At 52.3% G+C, this 20,760-nt stretch overlaps 1 protein-coding gene across 4 annotated transcripts in view; it reads left to right on the forward strand.

The window, feature by feature from the left end:
• uraha (urate (5-hydroxyiso-) hydrolase a) overlaps positions 1-20,760 on the forward strand; it is a 113,844-nt gene that overhangs the window by 34,709 nt on the left and 58,375 nt on the right. The window contains exon 1 of one of the 4 annotated variants that reach the window (XM_072518029.1): positions 17,359-17,839. The exons of the other annotated variants lie outside the window; for them this stretch is intronic. The gene's annotated coding sequence lies outside the window, so the exon portion shown is untranslated. Of the gene's footprint in view, positions 1-17,358; positions 17,840-20,760 lie in introns of those variants that run through there. 4 annotated transcript variants of the gene reach the window in all.

Below are 20,760 nucleotides of genomic sequence, written 5' to 3' on the forward strand. Positions count from 1 at the left end.
AAGGCTGAAGGGAAATTCAGCCAACACAGGCAGAAACTAGCAGGTGCTAGTTTATTGTGTATTAAACTCTGCAAAAGCCCAGACAGCATCGATACAAGCAGCCATCTGCATAATAATGTAGCAGCCATCTACATACTAATGAGCGATCCCCGGGAACGATCGAAACATTTGGATAAACAAGGCCAAGCCAGACTCCTCAGCGCCAGCAGGAGCCAACACAAAAGAGGTTAACGGACACCTCAAGACCGCCCATCGATCAGGGAACTGCTCCAGTATTGGAGAAATCGAACCAAGCGATTGGAACTGAGTCCAATCACTTGGAACCAGGTACGGGGTCCGCCCGAAAGGCGGGAAGCCTCTGGGGACTATAAAGTTAAGCCCCCAAGTTCAAATCATCCTTCTTGACCGGGTCACTCAGCAACGCGAACCAACCCTTGACAGTGACCGGTTCAGCTTCCGCAAGTCTCAAGTCAACGCTCGCTACGAGATAAGCGCTCCTAGCTCCCAGTCCGTACCAACTTTGAATCCCGCAGACTCAGAACCCGAACGACAGGCCATTTGTTCCCCTGACCTGGTGGGCCAGTCGAAGCTAAGTATAGGCCTGTTAGTTGTAGAAGTAGCTTAGAAGGAGAATTTATGCATGAGTAGCGATTACTGTGTATAATAAATGTGCTTTGATTTGAATCTTACTAATCGGTGTATTGAGTCATTGATCATTACTTGAACTTGAACCTCGTGGTGGTATCAGAAAGATACCTGGCGACTCGAGAGCAAAGGTTATAAAACAGAGCCAATTGAATCAACCAAAAGTTAGCAACACAGCCACAAGAGGAAGTCATTCAACCCCCCCCCCCGGTTGCCTCATTCACCCCTGTGCCACTCACCCTCCCTCCAGCGAACCTCACCGCAGTCCCCATCCCAGCGGGATCCGTCCTCCCACTGGATCCACTCTGGGGTGACGATGACGAGGACAACACGCTCCCGGAGACGCAAGTGACCACGTCGGTGCCCACATCACCACCAGGACTGAGGTGATCACAGTGAAGGGTCAAAGCCCCCGACAGACTTAATTTGTAATGTTTTTGTCACCCCCGCCGGACTTTTTTTTCTAACAGGGGGTGAATGTGATAAACACCACTAGTGATATATTGTATGTATTACGGCAATGGCCGTATATTACAGGTACGACGGTAAATCCCTGCCTGCTGGCTCCGTCCAGCAGGTGGCGTATAAAAGTGTATGCTCTCCTGCGCTGCTTCCATTCTGGTTCCAGCTGCGGGAGGCACAACATCTTGTGCAATAATGCCTCGATTGTTTCACCATTCTCGTCTCGTGGTAATTGACGGTACATCATACGTCTAGATATTTTCCCCAGGATGCACATCTGAGGTGGAGGCAGCCAGTTACTTACCTCATCCCGTGGCCTTCTTTGCCTCTGGCGGGCATCCTCTGGTGGCTCTGAGGCCAGAGGGCCCCGACGCACTTGTCAGCGGCACATGCACAGCTGTGCCGCCCTGTCCCGTGTGCTTACTGCAAGACACAGCCTCATCAGACGGGTGACACTTGGTGAAGCTGGTGGCCACCGTTGCTGCGCCATGGGGTTAGCACTCAGTGCTCCTTCCTCCCGGTCGGTGCCTACAGGGCCCTGGGGTTCACCTCGCAACGGAGGGACAGCCTTTTCCAGCTGCCCCTCTATCATCTGGCTCTGCCAGCCCTGGCGGTCCCTATGGTCTGCACCATCATATCAATGCCCTCAGCGATACTCCTCAGAGACTGGGACAAGCTCCGCAGCGCCGCGGCCATTCCCATCTCAGAGCGGGACATGTCCCGTAGAACCTCATCAAGGTCAGCCTGGTACTGGGTCACATCCCCCAGCGAGACAGACATTCTGCCGAGACCTTCAGCCATGGCCGTCACTGACTGTGCGACGCCTTGGACACCTTCACTCATTTTTCTTTTTAAAACACATTTTATTCAAACTTGTATCAAAGTAGGTTACAGCAAATAAACACCCCGGGAAACATTATTCCCAACTACAAACTATACAGTTTGTACTGATTTTCCTCCTTTTTCACCCCCCCCCTCCCCATCACCCACCCACCCCCCTTGCGACGAACAGCTCCTCAAACACGGTCACAAACATCCCCCACCTTTTCTTGAACTCCCCTGCTGAGCCCCTTAACTAATACTTTATCTTCTCTAACCGCTGGAAGTCGTACAGGTCACCCAACCATGCCGCTACCCCCGGTGGCGATGCCGACCGCCACTCCAGCAAAATTTGTCGCCATGCAATCAGAGAGGCGAAGGCCATGACATCGGCCTTCCTCCTCTCTATGAGCTCCGGCTTCTCTGAAACCCCAAATATCGCCACCAAAGGGTCCGGGTCCACCTCCTCCTCCACTATCCTGGCTAAGACCGCAAACGCTCCCGCCCAGAATCTTCCCAATTTTTCACAACCCCAAAACATGTGCGCATGATTCGCTGGCCCCCGCCCACACCTCTCACACTCATCTGCTACTCCCTGAAAGAACCCACTCATTCTCGCCCGGGTCATATGCACCCTGTGCACCACCTTAAACTGTATCAGGCTCATTCTTGCACAAGAGGAGGTCCCGTTTACCCTTCGCAGTGCCTCACTCCATACTCCCCAATTGATCTCCATTCCCAACTCCGCTTCCCATTTCTCCTTGATCTTCACCACCCGCTCGCCTCCCTGCTCCCCCAACCACTTATATATATCCCCAATTCTTCCCTCCCCTTCCACATCTGGAAGCAACATTCGCCCCAGCAGGATGTATCCCGGCAACCTAGGGAACCCCTTCCAGACATTTTGTGCAAAGTCCCTAACCTGTAGATACCTGAACTCACTGCCCTCCCCCTTAGCTCCTCCAGACTGGCAAACCCTTCCTCCAAATACAAATCCCTCACTTTGACCAGCCCCATTTCCCTCCACCTCCTGTATACGCTATCCATCCCTCCTGGCTCAAACCCATGATTCTCGCACAGCGGCGTTAGCACCGACATCCCTTCCACCCTGAAATGCCTCCTCAGCTGATTCCATATCTTCACCGTTGACTGCACCACTGGGCTCCCTGAATACCTACTCGGAGCCATTGGCAATGCTGCCATCACCATAGCCCTCAAACTAGACCCCTTACAAGATTCCTCCTCCATCCTAACGCACTCTCACCCTTCTCCTTCCCACCACCGCCGCACCTTGTCCACATTCGCCGCCCAATAATAATGAAGCAAGTTTGGCTGGACACCTTCACTCATGGTGCCAACGACGAGCACCAGGCTCTCCACTGCGGTCGCCACCCTAGCACTGTTGGCCTCAGTGCCACGCATTGCCGGCAATATCTCCTGCACCCGTACCCTCTGGACTCCTCCAATCGGCTATGGATCTGCTGGACTGACATTGACATCTCCACCTGAATGTCCCGGCCGCACCCTAACATTTCCATCAGCTCCTTGTAACTCTGTTCCAGAAGTTCAGCATTAGCCTGGGACCCAGCTGGGTCCTGGGATCCAGCAGCCCTCCGACTGCTGTCTTGTCTGGGGGTTCCTGCCTTCACCTGATGTGCTTCATCAACAGAGTGTGCTCACCAGATTGTGTGCTCAGGAGAGGGGGCCGCCTGGGATGGGCCGGCGCCATCGGCTGCTGGGCCTGCGGGAGAATGGGCATGTGATCAGTGGGAGAAATGAGTAATTTATGTTGTTTTTACATGAATAACTCTGGTTCACAAAGAAGATGTCAACAATAGTGCTTGATGGGAAATAAGATGTCAAGTGGAGTTTTGTGTAAGCTGCCGTGCCCAAGTTGTTGTAACTGTGAACGTGACTGACCTTCGGGAATGAACAGGATTTACAATAACAGGATGCAGGTGCAGACGGGGGGACCTCATCCTACATCATTTTTAATTGACGGTTCAAGGCTGTACCAGGAGCTAACAGAAACCACTGCTAGGCGAAGCAAGGGGGAAGCCAAAGTGAACATAAGTCCAAATAAGGAATCACTGATAAGGAAACTGCCATCGGGGCAGAGAGTGGGGCGTGTTTCTCAGAGATTGTATATAAAAAACCATGCTGTGTTAATTCTGTGTGTCTGCTACTGTTGACAAGCGGCACCCGTTCTTGCAAGATCGATTGAATAAAATACTTCTTCAGAATTTGGCTTAGTGTAAATTATTATCAAGTGAGCGGTGTTTCTCACAGAGGGATGGGTCAGTCAGTAAGGCAATAACAACTCAAATTTGACAGGTCCTCCGGGTGGAGTCCGGTGGTTCCTCAACACTGCGGCGTCTGTTGGTGCCCGATCTGCTCTTGGCCACACCAGTCACCTCCAGGGCCCGCTCCTCGAAAGGGGTGAGGATTCTTAAGTCCAGCATCCATCCGCCACTCTGGGCCCTCTCCCGATGATTATGGGCGAGCATTCCCTGAGGAGGCACAGAGAGGACATCGTTAGCCACACGCGTGGTTCACAGTGGTGGGAGAGTGGGTGTGAAGGGAGGGTTGGGGGGGGGGGTTGAAGGGGGAGGGGGTGGAGGAAGGGTTGGGCATCACAGTCGCGTGAGGAGTGGATATTCCCTTGTGTGTGTTGGGGGGGGGGGGGGGTGCGGTGGGGGGGTTGGTGTCTACTCACTCGTGCTGCCCGGTGTAGATCGTTGACCTTCTTACGACACTGGAGGCCAGTCCTCCTGGTCACCCCAAGCTGGCAGCTGCCGCCACCTCACCCAGGCAGCACTGGCTGCCCTACGGCTGACCCTCCTGGATCCTCGGGGAACAGGACAACCCTCCTGGCCTCCACGGCGTCTGGCAGCCTCGGCTGGTAAGCATCTCTGAATCTTGTGGCTGGTCTCCTCGGTGCCATTGTTGCGAGCTGGCTGAGGTTGGCTGAGCAAGTGCAGTTTAACTCCTGCTCGACCTTGTTAGCAGTGAGCGCGGTCCCGGAGAATCAGCTGCCAAGCCTTCATTTGCAGTGAGATGCCCGTGAGGCCTCGTTAAGTGGACTAATTAACGTAGAATTACGTTGCGGGCCAAACGCCGGGAAGCTCGCTACCACACTTCGAAATGTTTCTGGAGAATCACGACCTTAGAATCTTCTTTAGCACTGGGTAGCTGAACTCAGAGATCAGGTCGCCATTTTGAAAGAATGCCCTGATCTCTAAGTGAGCTTGTGGGTCCCCCACACCCCTCATGCATGGCCAAGGTCACCTCCCCATACTCATGGGCACTACCCCACACCCCCAAGTGAGGACACCCCGCTATGGGGTCCCTGGGGGCCCCCCACTTCAGGCCCCAACCCCCCAAGCCCGCTTACAGCATCCCCTCCCTTCCAGGACCACCACCCGTCACTCCCCAACTTCCTGGAGGGCCTTCTTACCTGACTTGCACTCCCCCACACTTCAAACCTCCCTTCCACCCTGATTTCATGGGCATGCCCCCCTCGGCCCCTCACCCTTGGCAGTGCCAACCTGGCACTCGGGCACCCTTGCACTGCCACCCTGTCACCCAAGCAATGCTCCTGCCAGCTTGGCAGTGCTGCCCGGCACTTTGGCCAGGGGTGCAGTACCAAGGTGCCAGCTGGGCAGTGCCAAGGTGCCCATGTTCCGGGGGAGGGCCAGGGGTCCATCCTGCACTGACCATAACCACCCAAGGTCTCCGATGGCCTGGGAGACCCCCCCCCCACCACCACCCCCCACCCCCCGCTCCAGGTGCCGTTCCACCTGGTCTACGTTCGCGTGGACCAATGCTGAATGGCGCCCAGCTGCAGCCTCCCTGGGGAGGCTGGAGAATCAATGGGGGCCAGTGGGCCCCAGGCAGGTAGGTCTTAAGTAGATTTACCACCTACTTCCGCGAGCGTCATTTGGTCCTGGCCCTTTTGGGCGGAGGTCTGCCTCCGACATCTCGCAGGACTTGGGTGAATCTGGCCAGGTGCGGAGAATGTCGGGAGGCCCCCTGGAGGGCTATCCCGGGATTCTCCGGCAGCGTTGTGCTCTCGCTCGAGAATCACGCCCGAAGTTTGAAGACTCATTTAAATATGTGAGCCTGGTTTACGCCCAGCGAGGGCATGAACCAGATTGTGTAAGTTGCTGCGGGCCAGGAGCATCACGCTCCATTCTGCACCCGGTGCGAACCCCGTTTAGGGGACGCGATTCTCCACCCCCACGCCGAAGTGGCCGTGCCGTCGTGAATGCCGTCGAGGTTCACGATGGCGCGGAATGGCCCCGGTCCCGACCGATTCCGACCCTGACAATGGGCCAGTATCGGGGCCGCGTCATCTACACGCGCCAGGCCTTGTCGCCCGCGTAAAAGCGGCGCCGAATAGATGACGCGGCCGGCGCTGCATAACGGGCATCATCTGCGCATGCGCGGGTTGCCGTCCTGTCCAAATCCGCCCCGCAAGAAGATGGGGGACGGATCTTGCGGGGCCGCGGAAGGAAGGAGGTCCTCCTTCAGAGAGGACGGCCCGACGATCGGTGGGCACCGATCGCGGGCCACCCCTCATTCAAGGTGAAGCTCGGTTCAGGATCCCCCCTCGCCCCCCCACAGGCCGCCCCCCCAGCATTCACGCATCGCCCACGACTGCAGCGACCAGGTGTGGACGGCGCCGGGGGAAACCCGCCGTTATGGCCTGGCCGCTCGGCCCATCCGGGCCTCAGAATCGCGGGGATGTCGGAGAATCGCCATTTTGGGTATCTCCGGCGATTCTCCGGCCTGCGGCCCGCGAAACTCGACAGGCCCGTTCCCGCCGCTTGGGAGAATCGCGGGAGGGCGTCGGACCGGCATCCCCGGAAATTTCGGCGGCCCAGGCGATTCTCCCAAACGGCGTGGGAGTGGAGAATCGCGCCCAGGGTCTCTCTTGCTATTCTCCAGGAATAGAAGGGGGTGCGCTGGGTGCAATGGGGTGTTAGAATCGCATCCTTAGCCATTCTTTGGGAGAATAAGTGAACCATTGTAAGGACTTTGTCCTGAAGCAACCACGCTGAAATGTATGTGCAGATTGTGCAGAACTGATGGGTGTAGTTGGGTGTTTTATTTGAATATGAGTAAATGTTTTCTAAAATTCTCTCCACCCGCCCTGGCCACGATGTCAGTAAATCACAGCACTTGATGTCAGTAAATCACATTACTTAATGCAATTTAAAGTACTCTGCAGGCTAATAGCATTTTAATGATGTGAACTGACCAGTAAAAGTTAATGGCATTTGGAATGGAATTACAGCAAATGGCAGCATTGTCTCTTTAAAGGAAATATCACTGGCTCCCTATATTTTAACCGAGTGTGCAAGGAGATACATTGATATTTGTGCATTAGGACACCTAAGGGGGTTTGCTGGTGTAGATTAGTAAAGGGCTCCAGCCTGACTGGGCTCATTGAAGGAGCATTTCTATTTTTCCAAGTTTTAATGTTTCCTATGGGTTCCCTTTTAAACTCTGAAGTAGCAGTGGATTTGGTAACATTTTCCATTATACATGAAGTAGAAAGGACAGCATCCTGAATTTCACAGATCTCCATTAGCATTTGGTGAGCTAGTTGTATGAAGCTGCGCTTAAAAAAGACACAAAGAAAATGTCCTGCTTTGCGTAGGAGACATATCAACATTTCTTTCCTTTTCCAGAGTGTCAATGATCCTTTTTTCCAAAGGTCCTTACAAATTGATGGTTTTCTTTTCAGGTGGTCTAGTTTGCGATTCCCTAAGCATTAATTTTTTTAATTATTTCATTTGTTGCCCATCCCTCACTGCCCTTGAGAAGGTTGGTGGTGAGCCACCTTCTTGAACTGCTGCAGTCCCCGAGGTGAAAGAATGGCAATATATTTCCAAGTCAGGATGGTGAATGACTTGGAGAGGAACTTCTGGTTGGTGGTTTTCCCATGTGTCTGCTGCCCTCTGGCCTCCTGGGTGGCAGAGGTCGCAGGTATGGAACGTCAAAGGAACCTTGGTGAGTTGCTGCAGTGCATCTTGTATATGGTATACACGGCTGTTAGTGGTGGTGGAGGGAGTGGATGCTTAAGTTGGAGGATGGGGTGCCAATCGAATGGGCTGCTTTGTCCTGGATGGTGTCAAGTCTCTTGAGTGTTGTTGGAGGTGTATTCATCCAGACAAATGGAGAATATTCCATTACACTCCTGACTTGTGCCTTATAAATGGTGGACAAGCTTTGAGGATTCAGGAGGTGAGTTACTTGCCACAGGATTCCCTGCCCCTATCTGTCAGGAAAAAAAATACACTAATACCCTCCCCTGCACTAAGGCCTCTCCACCTATATCCTACCCTGCACCAAGGCCTCTCCACCTATAACACACCCTCTACCAAGGCCTCTCCACCTATACCCTACCCTGTACCAAGGTCCATTCACCTAAATCCCCTCCTGCACCAAGGTATCTCCATCTATATCCTACCCTACACCAAGACCTATTAACCTATACCCTACCCTGTACCAAGGCCTCTCCACCTATATCCTACCCTGCACCAAGGCCTCTCCACCTATAACACACCCTGTACCAAGGTCCACTCACCTATATCCTACCCCTGCACCAAGGCCTCTCCACCTATAACACACCCTGTACCAAGGTCCACTCACCTATATCCCCTCCTGCACCAAGGCCTCTCCACCTATATCCTACCCTGTACCAAGGCCTCTCCACCTATATCCTACCCTGCACCAAGGCCTCTCCATCTATATACTACCCTGTACCAAGGCCTCTCCACCTCTATCCTACCCTGCACCAAGGCCTCTCCATCTATATACTACCCTTACCAAGGTCTCTCCACCTATACCCTACCCTGTACCAAGGTCCATTCACCTATATCCCCTCCTGCACCAATGTACCTCCATCTATATCCTACCCTCCACCAAAAACTATTAACCTATATCCTACCCTGCACCAAGGTCTCTCCACCTATACCCTACCCTGTACCAAGGTCTCTCCACCTATACCCTACCCTGCACCAAGGTCTATGCACCTATACCCTACCCTGCACCATGGTCTTTGCACCTATATCCTGCCCTGCTCCATATCCTACCCTGTACTAAGGCCTATTCATCGATCATCCTGCTCCATGCTGAACTAAGTTGGTCCTTGATCCCTAAATACCACAAACTAAAACCCTTATGTTTAAATTCCTACATGGAATTGCCACTCTATCTTTGTGACTTTCTGCAGTGCTGCACTTAATCATGCAACTGCTTCACTTCACCCCCCCCCCCCCCCCCCCCCACACACACACACACACACACCACTCATTGAACTGTATTCAGAAATATAGGTCCCATTTTCTAGAATGTCCCTCCCTAAACCCCTCTGCCTCTCCACTGCCTTCTTCTTTCTTCAAACTCTTTAAAATCCATGCCTATGATCAAGACTTTGCGCCTCGCCTAATAACTCCTCCTTTGGTACAGCAAACATTTCTTTCCATGTATCGCCAAAGCACCTTGTGGTTAGCACTGCTGCTTCACAGCACCAGGGACCCGGTTTCAATTCCGGCCTTGGGTGACTCTGTGAGAACAAAGAACAATACAGTACAGGAACAGGCCCTTCGGCCCTCCAGGCCTGTGCCGGTCATGATACCACCCTTGGCCAAAATCCTCAGCACTTCCTAGTGCCGTATCCCTCTAGACCCATCCTAGTCACGTATTTATCGAGAAGTTTGCATGTTCTCCCTGTGTCTGCATGGGTTTCGTTGGGTGCTCCGATTTTCTTCCATAGTCCAAAGATGTGCAGGTAAGGTGGATTGGTTATTATAAATTGGCCCATAGGTCCAGGGATGTGTAGGTTAGGTTTGGGTTTACGGGAGTGGGGGCTGGTGTGGGCCAAGATAGAGTGCTCTTTCAGAGGGTTGGTGAAGACTCGATGGGCTGAATGGCCTCCTTCTGCACTGTAGGTATTCTATTGTTCTATGCAAGTTGCTGTGGTAGTCTCCTAAACCATGAGCCGTTCAGTGTATGGGAGAAACCATCAAAGATAAAAGGGCATTCCAAACACATTTCAAAACTGTTAATGGAAATGCTGCACTGATACTGCAGTGCTCATTTTACGCAACCATTTGCTTCCTCTGTGTTAAGGAGCAGAGTTCAGCATTTCAAGCAGCCTGAAATATATGGTAGATTTATGTGTCTGTCTATATGGCATCAGCATGTGCATGATTCCTCTGCATGACTTGCAACACTGCCCTGCATAGCACCTTTTATGAACCAAGTATTGAATACCGTGAGTCAATTGAAAGCTGCAGTGTTGTCGATACAAATCCAAAATCAATATAATGTTTATTTCGATAGCACCTAATTTCTAATGATCCCACTTCAGACCAGGCAATACAGAGAACTATCAATCAAGAAATAAAGAAGCAATTTATTTTGAGTTTGGTTACGCTTTAGGAGCCACTGAAATGTTTTTGAATGACAAATTGTTGAATTCTTCCTCTGGGCAGTGTTAAGATTATTGGGAAACATTTTACAATTAGATTTCCATTCTATGTAAAAAGTATAGACAAGGACCCTTATCAACTGTGACAGATTGGGAGTGAAGTGGCGTATAAGTATCTTGCTAGAATTACTAAACCCCATTCATCAATTACCACTGGTACTTGATAAGAACTGGAAACTTAGGTCGAAACCTGCAGCCAATCCTGATTACACTGTCATCTTGGAGGAGGTTTCTGAAGGCAGAATTTGAGCAGAACATTCCTTGGAATGTAAGCCTCCAAATAAAGTCAGTGAGTATCTTTGTTTTAATCTTTTGAAAATAAGATATAAAACCTACCACTGTTTAAAGGGGCATTTGCACCCCTGAATGAAGGAGGCAACCTTTCTGATAATGTCCCAGTATTTCTTCCTTTATTCCCCGTCTTACAGTATGGTTACGGTTAGTGACTCCTTGCCTTTCTCATCTCTACCCAAACCGTTTTTACATCCTGTTTTCCCGAATTTGGGTCACCCCTCTCTAATGTGCTAATACCATCATTATCTAACGAGCCACCCACCACCTTTTCCTAACTTCCTGTCCTTCCTAAATGTCACCTAACCTTCAATATTCAGCTCCTAATCTGCCATTCCAGCAGCATTTATTTCTATTTGCGCTATCAGTTCATCTGTTTCGATTTGAATATTATAAGCATTCTGGTGACATGTCTTGTCTCCTTTTGTTATATTTGTACCCGCTAACCTTACTGATGATGATTTACTCTTGGAATTGTACTCTCTGTAATCTCTAACCCTTCCCGTTACGGTCTGTTTATCATTTCCCACATTGACACTTTTCTCTTGTGTCTTGTCTCTACTCATTGTTTTACCACATCTTCCCAAATTTAATTCCTTGCCCCCACTACTTAGTGCAATATTTTTATTTAGCACGGTAGCACAGTGGTTAGCACTGTTGCTTCATAGTGCCAGGGTCCCAGGTTTGATTTCCGGCTTGGGTCACTGTCTGTGTGGAGTCTGCACGTTCTCCCCGTGTCTGCGTGGGTTTCCTCCGTGTGCTCCGGTTTCCTCCCACAATTCCCGAAAGACATGCTTGTTAGGTGAATGGGACATTCTGAATTCTCCCTCTTGTGTACCCGAACAGGTGCCAGAATGTGGCGACTAGGGGCTTTTCACAGTAACTTCATTGCAGTGTTAATATAAGCCTATTTGTGACACTAATAAAGATTAGATGGGAGTGGCGTAATGGTGGCGGCGAAGTCGGTGCTGGCGGTGGTGGAGGTGGCACCAATGGCGGTGCTGATGCTGACCAATCATCGGGTAACTCCGGGAGTGTGCAGAAGTCCTCTTCGTCCTCTTGTGCGGAAAAGGGGAGGGGGGGTGGTCTGGTGGAGTCAATATTGGCGGCGCGGTGGGAGGTGGGGGGGGGCACATTGGTGGGGGGGGGGTGTTGGGGTGGAACCTGATGGCGCCAGGTCCCTGAGTGAGACAGTATCTTGGCGACCGTCGGGGAACTCAACATAGGCATATTGAGGGTTGGCGTGGAGCAGGTGAACCCTGTCCACAAGGGGTCCGCCTTGTGGAGCCGGACGTGCCTACGGAGATGACCGGTCCTGGAGCAGCGAGCCAAGTCGGGATGTGGACTTCCTGGGGAAGGTAAAAACATGTTCATGGGGTGTATTATTAGTGGCGGTGCACAATAGTGACCGGATGGAGTGTAGAGAGTCAGGGAGGACCTCCTGCCAGCGAGAGGCTGGGAGGTTCCTGGACCGTAGGGCCAGCTGGGCGGCCCTCCAAACCGTCCCATTCTCCCGTTCTACTTGCCCGTTTCCCCAGGGGGTGTAGTTGGTCGTCCTGCTGGAGGCTATACACCTGCTGAGCAGGAACTGACGCAGCTCATCGCTCATGAATGAGGATCCCCTGTCACTGTGGATGTAGGCGGCGAAACCGAACAGGGCGAAGATAGTGCAGGTCCTACCTTACATCTCCTATTACAGTGGATCACCACATTCACCCCCTGTTAAAAATGAGTCCGGCGGGGGTGACGTGAAACTATATACAATTAGTGCAATTATGTACAGTGGTAGGAAAAGAAAAGTCCATGTTGACCGTCCGGAGTTCGTCAAAGGATCAGCCGGTCCGGTGCTTTGTTGGGAGCGGCGTAACGTGGCGGCGAAGTCGGTGCTGGCGGTGGTGGCAGACGTCATTTCAGGGCATGGGATGGCGAAGGGGAATCTGGAGTACTCGTTGACCACACTGAGAATGTACGTGTTACGGTCGGTGGAGGGGAGGGGCCCTTTGAAATCCACACTGAGGCGTTCAAAGGGGCGGGAAGCCTTCACCAGGCACTCACGGTCCGGCCGGTAGAAGTGCGGCTTGCACTCCGCACAAACCTGGCAGTCCCTGGTGACTGTCCTTATTTCCTCGACGGAGAGGGCAGATTGTGAGCTTTGACCAGATGATACAATCGAGTGACCCCTGGGTGACAATGGCTGGAGTTTGTCCACTTGTGCGCTGGCACAAGTACCTCGGGAGCGGGCGTCTGGGGGCTCGTTGAGTTTACCGGGGCGATACAAGATCTCGTAATTATAGGTGGAGAGCTTTGATTCTCCACCACAAGATTTTATCATTTTTGATCTTGCCCCGCTATGTGTTATTGAAGGTGGAGGCTACCGACTGTTGGTGCGTAAGGAGAGTGAATCTCTTACCGGCCAGGTAATGCCTCCAATGCCGCACAGCTTCAACGATAACTTGGGCCTCCTTTTCGACGGATGAGTGTTGAATTCCAGAGGCATGAAGGGTGCGGGAAAAGAATGTCACGGGTCTGCCTGCCTGGTTTAGAGTGGCGGCAAGGGCGATGTCTGACGCGTCGCTTTCTACTTGGAAAGGCAGTGACTCATCCACTGCGCGCATCCCGGCCTTGGCGATGTCTGCTCTGATGCGGGCGAAAGCGCGTTGTGCCTCGGCCGCGAGGGGGAATTGGGTGGACTGGATGAGGGGGCGGGCCTTGTCCGCATAGTTTGGGACCCACTGAGCGTAGTAGAAAAAGAGCGCCAGGCAGCGTTTGAGGGCCTTGGGGCAGTGGGGGAGGGGAAGTTCCATGAGGGGGCGCATGCGCTCGGGGTCGGGCCTGAGAAGTCCGTTTTGGACTACATAGCCGAGAATGGCTAACTGGGACGTGCTGAACACACACTTCTCTTTGTTGTAGGTCAGGTTGAGAAGAGTGGCAGTGCGGAGGAATTTATCGAGGTTTGCATCGTGGTCCTGCTGGTCATGGCCGCAGATGGTGACATTATCTAAGTACGGAAAGGTGGCCCGCAAACCGCACTGGTCGACCATTCGGTCCATCTCTCTTTGGAAGACCGAGACCCCATTTGTGACACCGAAAGGGACCCTAAGGAAGTGGTAGAGGCGACCGTCCGCCTCGAAGGCAGTGTACGGCCGGTCCGACTTCCGGATGGGGAGTTGGTGGTAGGTGGATTTCAGGTCAATTGTTGAGAAGACCCGGTACTGCGCAATCTGATTGACCATATCAGATATGCGTGGGAGGGGGTACGCGTTGAGCTGTGTTTACCGATTGATGGTCTGCCTGTAGTCCACGACCATCCTGTGTTTCTCCCCAGTTTTAACCACTACCACTTGGGCTCTCCAGTGGCTGTTGCTGGCCTCGATAATACCCTCAAGCAGCCGCTGGACTTCGGACCTGATGAAGGTCTTGTCCTGAGTGCTGTACCGTCTGCTCCTAGTGGCAACGGCCTTGCAATCCGCAGTTAGATTGGCAAAAAGGGAGGGGGATCGATCTTGAGGGTCGCGAGGCCGCAAACGGTAAGGAGGGGTAAGGGCCCGCCGAATTTTGAGGGTGAGGCTCTGGAGGTTGCACTGGAAGTCCAGGCCAAACAGGAGTGCGCACAGTACGAAGTCTTACAACACCAGGTTAAAGTCCAACAGGTTTGTTTCGATGTCACTAGCTTTCAGAGCGCTGCTCCTTCCTCAGGTGAATGAAGAGGTCTGTTCCAGAAACACATATATAGACAAATTCAAAGATGCCAGACAATGCTTGGAATGCGAGCATTTGCAGGTGATTAAATCTTTACAGATCCAGAGATGGGGTAACCCCAGGTTAAAGAGGTGTGAATTGTATCAAGCCAGGACAGTTGGTAGGATTTCGCAGGCCAGATGGTGGGGGTTGAATGTAATGAGACATGAATCCCAGGTCCCGGTTGAGGCCGCACTCATGTGTGCGGAACCTGGCTATAAGTTTCTGCTCGGCGATTCTGCGTTGTCGCGCGTCCTGAAGGCCGCCTTGGAGAACGCTTACCCGGAGATCAGAGGCTGAATGCCCTTGATTGCTGAAGTGTTCCCCGACTGGAAGGGAACATTCCTGCCTGGTGATTGTCGTGCGATGTCCGTTCATTCGTTGTCGCAGCGACTGCATGGTCTCGCCAATGTACCACGCTTCGGGACATCCTTTCCTGCAGCGTATGAGGTAGACAACGTTGGCCGAGTCGCACGAGTATGTACCGCGTACCTGGTGGGTGGTGTTCTCACGTGTAATAGTGGTATCCATGTCGATGATCTGGCACGTCTTGCAGAGTTTGCCATGGCAGGGTTGTGTGGTGTTGTGGTCACTGTTCTGAAGGCTGGGTAGTTTGCTGCAAACAATGGTTTGTTTGAGGTTGCACGGTTGTTTGAAGGCAAGTAGTGGGGGTGTGGGGATGACCTTGGCAAGATGTTCATCGTCATCAATGACGTGTTGAAGGCTGTGAAGAAGATGACGTAGTTTCTCCGCTCCGGGGAAGTACTGGACGACGAAGGGTATTCTGTCGGTTGTGTCCCAGGTTTGTCTTCTGAGGAGGTCGGTGCGGTTTTTCGCTGTGGCGCGTTGGGATTGTCGATCGATGAGTCGAGTGCCATATCCCGTTCGTACGAGGGCATCTTTCAACGTCTGTAGATGCCTGTTACGCTCCTCCTCATCTGAGCAGATCCTGTGTATACGGAGAGCTTGCCCATAGGGGATGGCTTCTTTAATGTATTTAGGGTGGAAGCTGGAGAAGTGGAGCATCGTGAGGTTATCCGTGGGTTTGCGGTAAAGCAAAGTGCCTTCAGGACGCGCGACAACGCAGAATCGCCGAGCAGAAACTTATAGCCAGGTTCCGCACACATGAGTGCGGCCTCAACCGGGACCTGGGATTCATGTCGCATTACATTCATCCCCCACCATCTGGCCTGCGAAATCCTACCAACTGTCCTGGCTTGATACAATTCACACCTCTTTAACCTGAGGTTACCCCATCTCTGGATCTGTAAAGATTTAATCACCTGCAAATGCTCGCATTCCAAGCATTGTTTGGCATCTTTGAATTTGTCTATATATGTGTTTCTGGAACAGACCTCTTCATTCACCTGAGGAAGGAGCAGCGCTCTGAAAGCTAGTGACATCGAAACAAACCTGTTGGACTTTAACCTGGTGTTGTAAGACTTTGTACTGTGCTCACCCCAGTCCAACGCCGGCATCTCCATAACAGGAGTGCGGCGCAGAGATTAGGAAGGACATAAGGCGGAAGTTACTAAATTCTACGCCCTGGACCGTGAGGCTGACTGTACAGAAGCCTTGGATCGGGACAGAGTGGGATCCGGAGGCTAGGGAGATCCTTTGATTGGCAGGGTGGACCGCGAGGGAGCAGCACCTTACTGTATCTGGGTGAACAAAGCTTTCGGTGCTCCCGGAGTCCAGCAGGCACGAGGTCGCGTGGCCGTTGATTTTAAACTTTGTCGTCGCGGTGGCCAGGTTGTGCGGGCGGGATTTGTCCAGCGCCATCGAAGCGAGCTGTGGGTAGCCATCGGATGCTTCGGGTGGTGAGCGTGTGCGGTTCCGATGTCGCAATGTCCGGGGACCCTGTGGGGAGCAAGATGGCGGCGCCCATGGTGCACACATTGCGGGGTTGGGACAAGATGGCGGCGCCCATGGGGCGCACGTGGCCGAAGGGGGACAAGATGGCGGCACCCATTGGTTGAACATGGACCCGGGAGGACAAGATGGCGACTCCCATTGTGCGTCTGGCGTGGGGGAGGGGGCGATAGCGGGCGCGATCACAGCGACTGTTCGGGCATGGCACACCGCCATGAAGTGGCCCTTTTTACTGCAGGCTTTACAAACGGCAGTGCGGGCCGGGCAGTGTTGGCGGGGTTGCTTCTGCTGACCGCAGAAGCAGCAGCGGGGACCCCCAGGGTGCACGGATCGGCGTGCGGCGCAGGCGTATTGCGAAGGCAGGGCCCCGGCTGAGGAGTTCGTCGGCGGGGTCCAGGAGGGGTAGGAAGGGGTAGAAGGGTGGGCAGCTCGGCGGGAGAGGTATGATTGTACGTTACAGGATGCGACCGTCATGGAGAGCGCCAAGGTTTTCGCCTCCGCCAGTTCGAGCGTGGCCCCTTCCAGCAATCGTTCTCGGATGTGGTCCGACGCAATCCCCGTCACGAAGGCATCGCGCACGAGGAGATTTGCGTATTTGGCGGCCTTCTTTGAGGAGTTCCATTGCTTTTGTGTAAGTCGTGGCGTCTTGGATCAACGGGAACACGCTGGAGCTCAGTCTGGAGTACAGGACGTTTATCTTCTGAGCCTCCGTTGGTGCGGGGTCCGCCGCGTTGATGTAAGCCTCGAAACATGCTAGCCAGTGAGTAAAGTCTTTCCTGGTGTCAGGCGAGTGAGGATCCAGTTGCAGGCGATCGGGCTTAATTCGGATATCCATTCTGTGGAAAATTTGACTGTAATACATTGCAAAGACTAAAGTTGGGTAAAACTGGGCTTTATTACAGTCAGATGCGTGGCCTCCTGCTGCAGCTGGCGAAATGCCAGGGCACTGGAGGTCATGCATATTTATATAGTTCTCCCTGGGCGGAGCCAGCTGGCAGGAGCTACCGGCGAACCTGTAGTGCAGGTCCTACCTTACATCTCCTATTACAGTGGATCACCACACTGGTGACACTAGAATTCAATTAATTAACACTTTTGTTTTCTGCACTGGAGTGTGGCTTTGGACTACAGCAGAGTGCTAAATTTGGGGTTTGGTACTGAGGGAATTTAAGATTTAAATTAAGGGTTAATGCCTACCTGAAGTCTAGTCTTTCTTTAATGGAGCAATTAACAAAAAATTCCTTTTTGTGTTGGAAGAAGTCCGGCTCAGCTTACAGCCGTAACTAGTTAATTTGATAACTGGCTTTAACAGGTTTCCAGAGGCTAGATTCAGTTGAATATTTAACGTGCAGCTTTATCTGCACTGGAGTGTGGCTTTGGCGTGCAGTCGACTGGGCTAATGTTGGAGTTTGGTGACTAAAAGAGTTCGGTGAGGAGGGAGCCAGGTGATGCTTTCTTTTTCTACCTCTCCTCAGAATGAAGAGTGGCAGCCTTGGTAAATAGGAGCGGGTGAGTATTTCTACTGTCCTTAATATACTCTAAGCTAGAGGAAGTCAAAGGAAAGGGAGTAATTTAATAGTGCGTAATGACAGGGCAGCTCAGCTATGTGGAATATTCTGCTTATGCAATGTGTGAAGTCGGGGACACTGCCAGGGTAACCATATGTGCAGGAAGTGTCTCCAGCAGCAGCTATTCGACAACCAGATTTGGAGCAGTGACTGGAGTCACTGTGCAGCATCCGCAAGGTGAGGGGCAGGATTCTCTGTTTTGCAAACTAAGTCCCCCATGCATCAAAAGCCTGGGGGCTAGCAGGGAGACTGCGTAGAGCTCGCAGCTCTAGCTGCCGAAAAGGCCCCCAGCACTTCCAGGTCAGAGGCCGCGCATGCGCATGGCGGCAGCCTGCAGTGGCCGCGCCATGCTCCATGGCGGACTCAACCCGCGGACCTGGACCGCCAAAGTAGTGCCCCCCCCCCCTCCGAACGCTCGCGTGCCCCGGACTGCCCACCCACATTGTCCCCAGCCCCGAATGAAGCTCCCGCTGCCCGCCGATCAGCCCTCGCCCGACTGTGGCGGCCCCGGACTGAGTCCGCAGCCGCCGCGCCGAGTTCACGAATGGTGTGAGCACACGTAACCCACGGCGATGGGAATTCGGCCTTCGGGAATGGAGCATTGCGGGGCGGGCCTCAGGCAATGGCCTGAGGTGGTGGATAATCGGCACGGAGTTTGCCACTTTTCAGGGGGCGAAGAATTCAGAAACAGGCGCCGCTCCCGATTTTGGTGCCAAAACGGATTCTCCGCCCCGTCGCCAAACACGATTTTGGCGTCGGGGAGCGGAGAATCCAGTCCAAGATCTTTATCGATAGCACATACATTGAGGTGGTCGCACCACAGGTAGAGAGTGCACAGGCAGAAAGGGAATGGGCTACAGCCAGACAGAACAAAAGTACTAGGCTGGGTCAATCTCCCTCTCTAACAGGCTTTCCATTTTGGATACTGTTGGGGGAGGCAGTTTCTCCGGGGAATGCAGCAAGAAACCGATCTGGGGCACCACAAATGGCTCAGCTGCACAAGGGGAGAGAAAAAGAGTCGGAGAGCAATAAGGGAGACAGATGGATGTTCGTGCAGTCATAGGCATGACTCCAGGATGGTATGTTGCCTCCCTGGTGCCAGGGTCCAGGAGGTTCATAAGACATAAGAGCAGAATTAGGCCACTCAGCCCATCGAACCTGCTCCGCCATTCAATCATGGATGATATTTTCTCATCCCCATTCACCTGCCTTCTCCCCATAACCCCTAATCCCCTTATTAATCAAGAACCTATCTAACTCTGTCTTTAAGACACCCATAAAGCCTCCACAGCCTTCTGCGGTAAAGAGTTCCACAGATTCACCACCCTCTGGCTGAAGAAATTCCTCCTCATCTCTGCTTTAAAGGATCGTCCCTTTAGTCTGAGATGGTGTCCTCTGGTTCTAGTTTTTCCTACAAATGGAAACATCCTCTCCACGTCCACTCTATCCAGGCCTCGCAGTATCCTGTAAGTTTCAATAAGACCCCCCTCATCCTTCTAAACTCCAACGAGTACAGACCCAGAGTCCTCAACCGTTCCTCATACGACAAGCTGTTCATTCCAAGGATCATTCTTGTGAACCTCCTCTGGCCTCTTTCCAAGACCAGCACATCCTTCCTTAGATACGGGGTCCAAAACTGCTCACAATACTCCAAATGGGGTCTGACCAGAGCCTTGTACAGCCTCAGAAGTACATCCCTGGTCTTGTATTCTAGCCCTCTTGACAAGAATGCTAACATTGCATTTGGCCTCTTAACTGCCGGCTGAACCTGCACGTTAACCTTAAGAGAATTGTGAACAAGGACTCCCAAGTCCCTTTGTGCTTCTGATTTCCTAAGCATTTCCCCATTTAGAAAATAGTCTGTGCCTAAATTCCTCCTTCCAAAGTGCATAACCTCACACTTTTCCACATTGTATTTCATTTTCCACTCTCTTAGCTTGTCCAAGTCCTTCGGCAGCCCCCTTGCTTCCTCAATACTACCTGTCCCTCTACAGATTTTTATATCATCTGCAAACTTAGCAACAGTGCCTTCAGTTCCTTCTTACAGATCATTTATGTATATTGTGAAAAGTTGTGGTCCCAGCACAGACCCCTGAGGCACACCACTAGTCACCGGCTGCCATCCTGAAAAAGACCCCTTTATCCCCACTCTCTGCCTTCTGCTAGTCAGCCAATCCTCTATCCGTGTCAGGATCTTACCCTTAACACCATGGGCTTTTAACTTATTTAACAGTCACCTATGCGGCACCTTGTTAAAGGCCTTTTGGAAATCTAAATAAATCACGTCCACTGGTTCTGCTTTGTCTAACTTTCTTGTTACCTCCTCGAAGAACTCTAACAGGTTTGTCAGACACGACCTCCCTTTGACAAAGCCGTGCTCACTCAGTCCCATTTTACCATGCACTTCCAAGTACTTTGCGATCTCATCTTTAATAAGACTCTAAAATCTTACCAATGACCGAAGTCAGGCTAACCGGCCTATAATTCCCGCCTTCTGCCTCCCTCCCTTCTTAAACAGCGGTCTTACATCAGCCACTTTCCAGTCTTCTGGGACCCTTGCTGCCTCCAATGATTCCTGAAAGATCATCACTAATGCCTCCACAATTTCCTCAGCGATCTCTTTTAGGACCCTGGGGTGTAGTCCATCCAGTCCAGGTGACTTATTCACCTTCAGACCTTTCAGTTTCCCCAGAACCTTCTCCTTAGTAATGGTCACTGCACTCACCTCTGCCCTCTGGTTCTCCTGGAGCTCTGGCATCCCACTGGTGTCTTCCACCGTGAAGACTGATGCAAAGTAACTATTCAGTTTGTCTGCCATTTCTTTGTTTCCTATTATTACTTCACCAGCCACATTTTCCAGTG

The sequence above is a fragment of the Scyliorhinus torazame genome, chromosome 10, assembly GCF_047496885.1.
Source record: "Scyliorhinus torazame isolate Kashiwa2021f chromosome 10, sScyTor2.1, whole genome shotgun sequence".
NCBI lineage: Eukaryota > Metazoa > Chordata > Chondrichthyes > Carcharhiniformes > Scyliorhinidae > Scyliorhinus > Scyliorhinus torazame.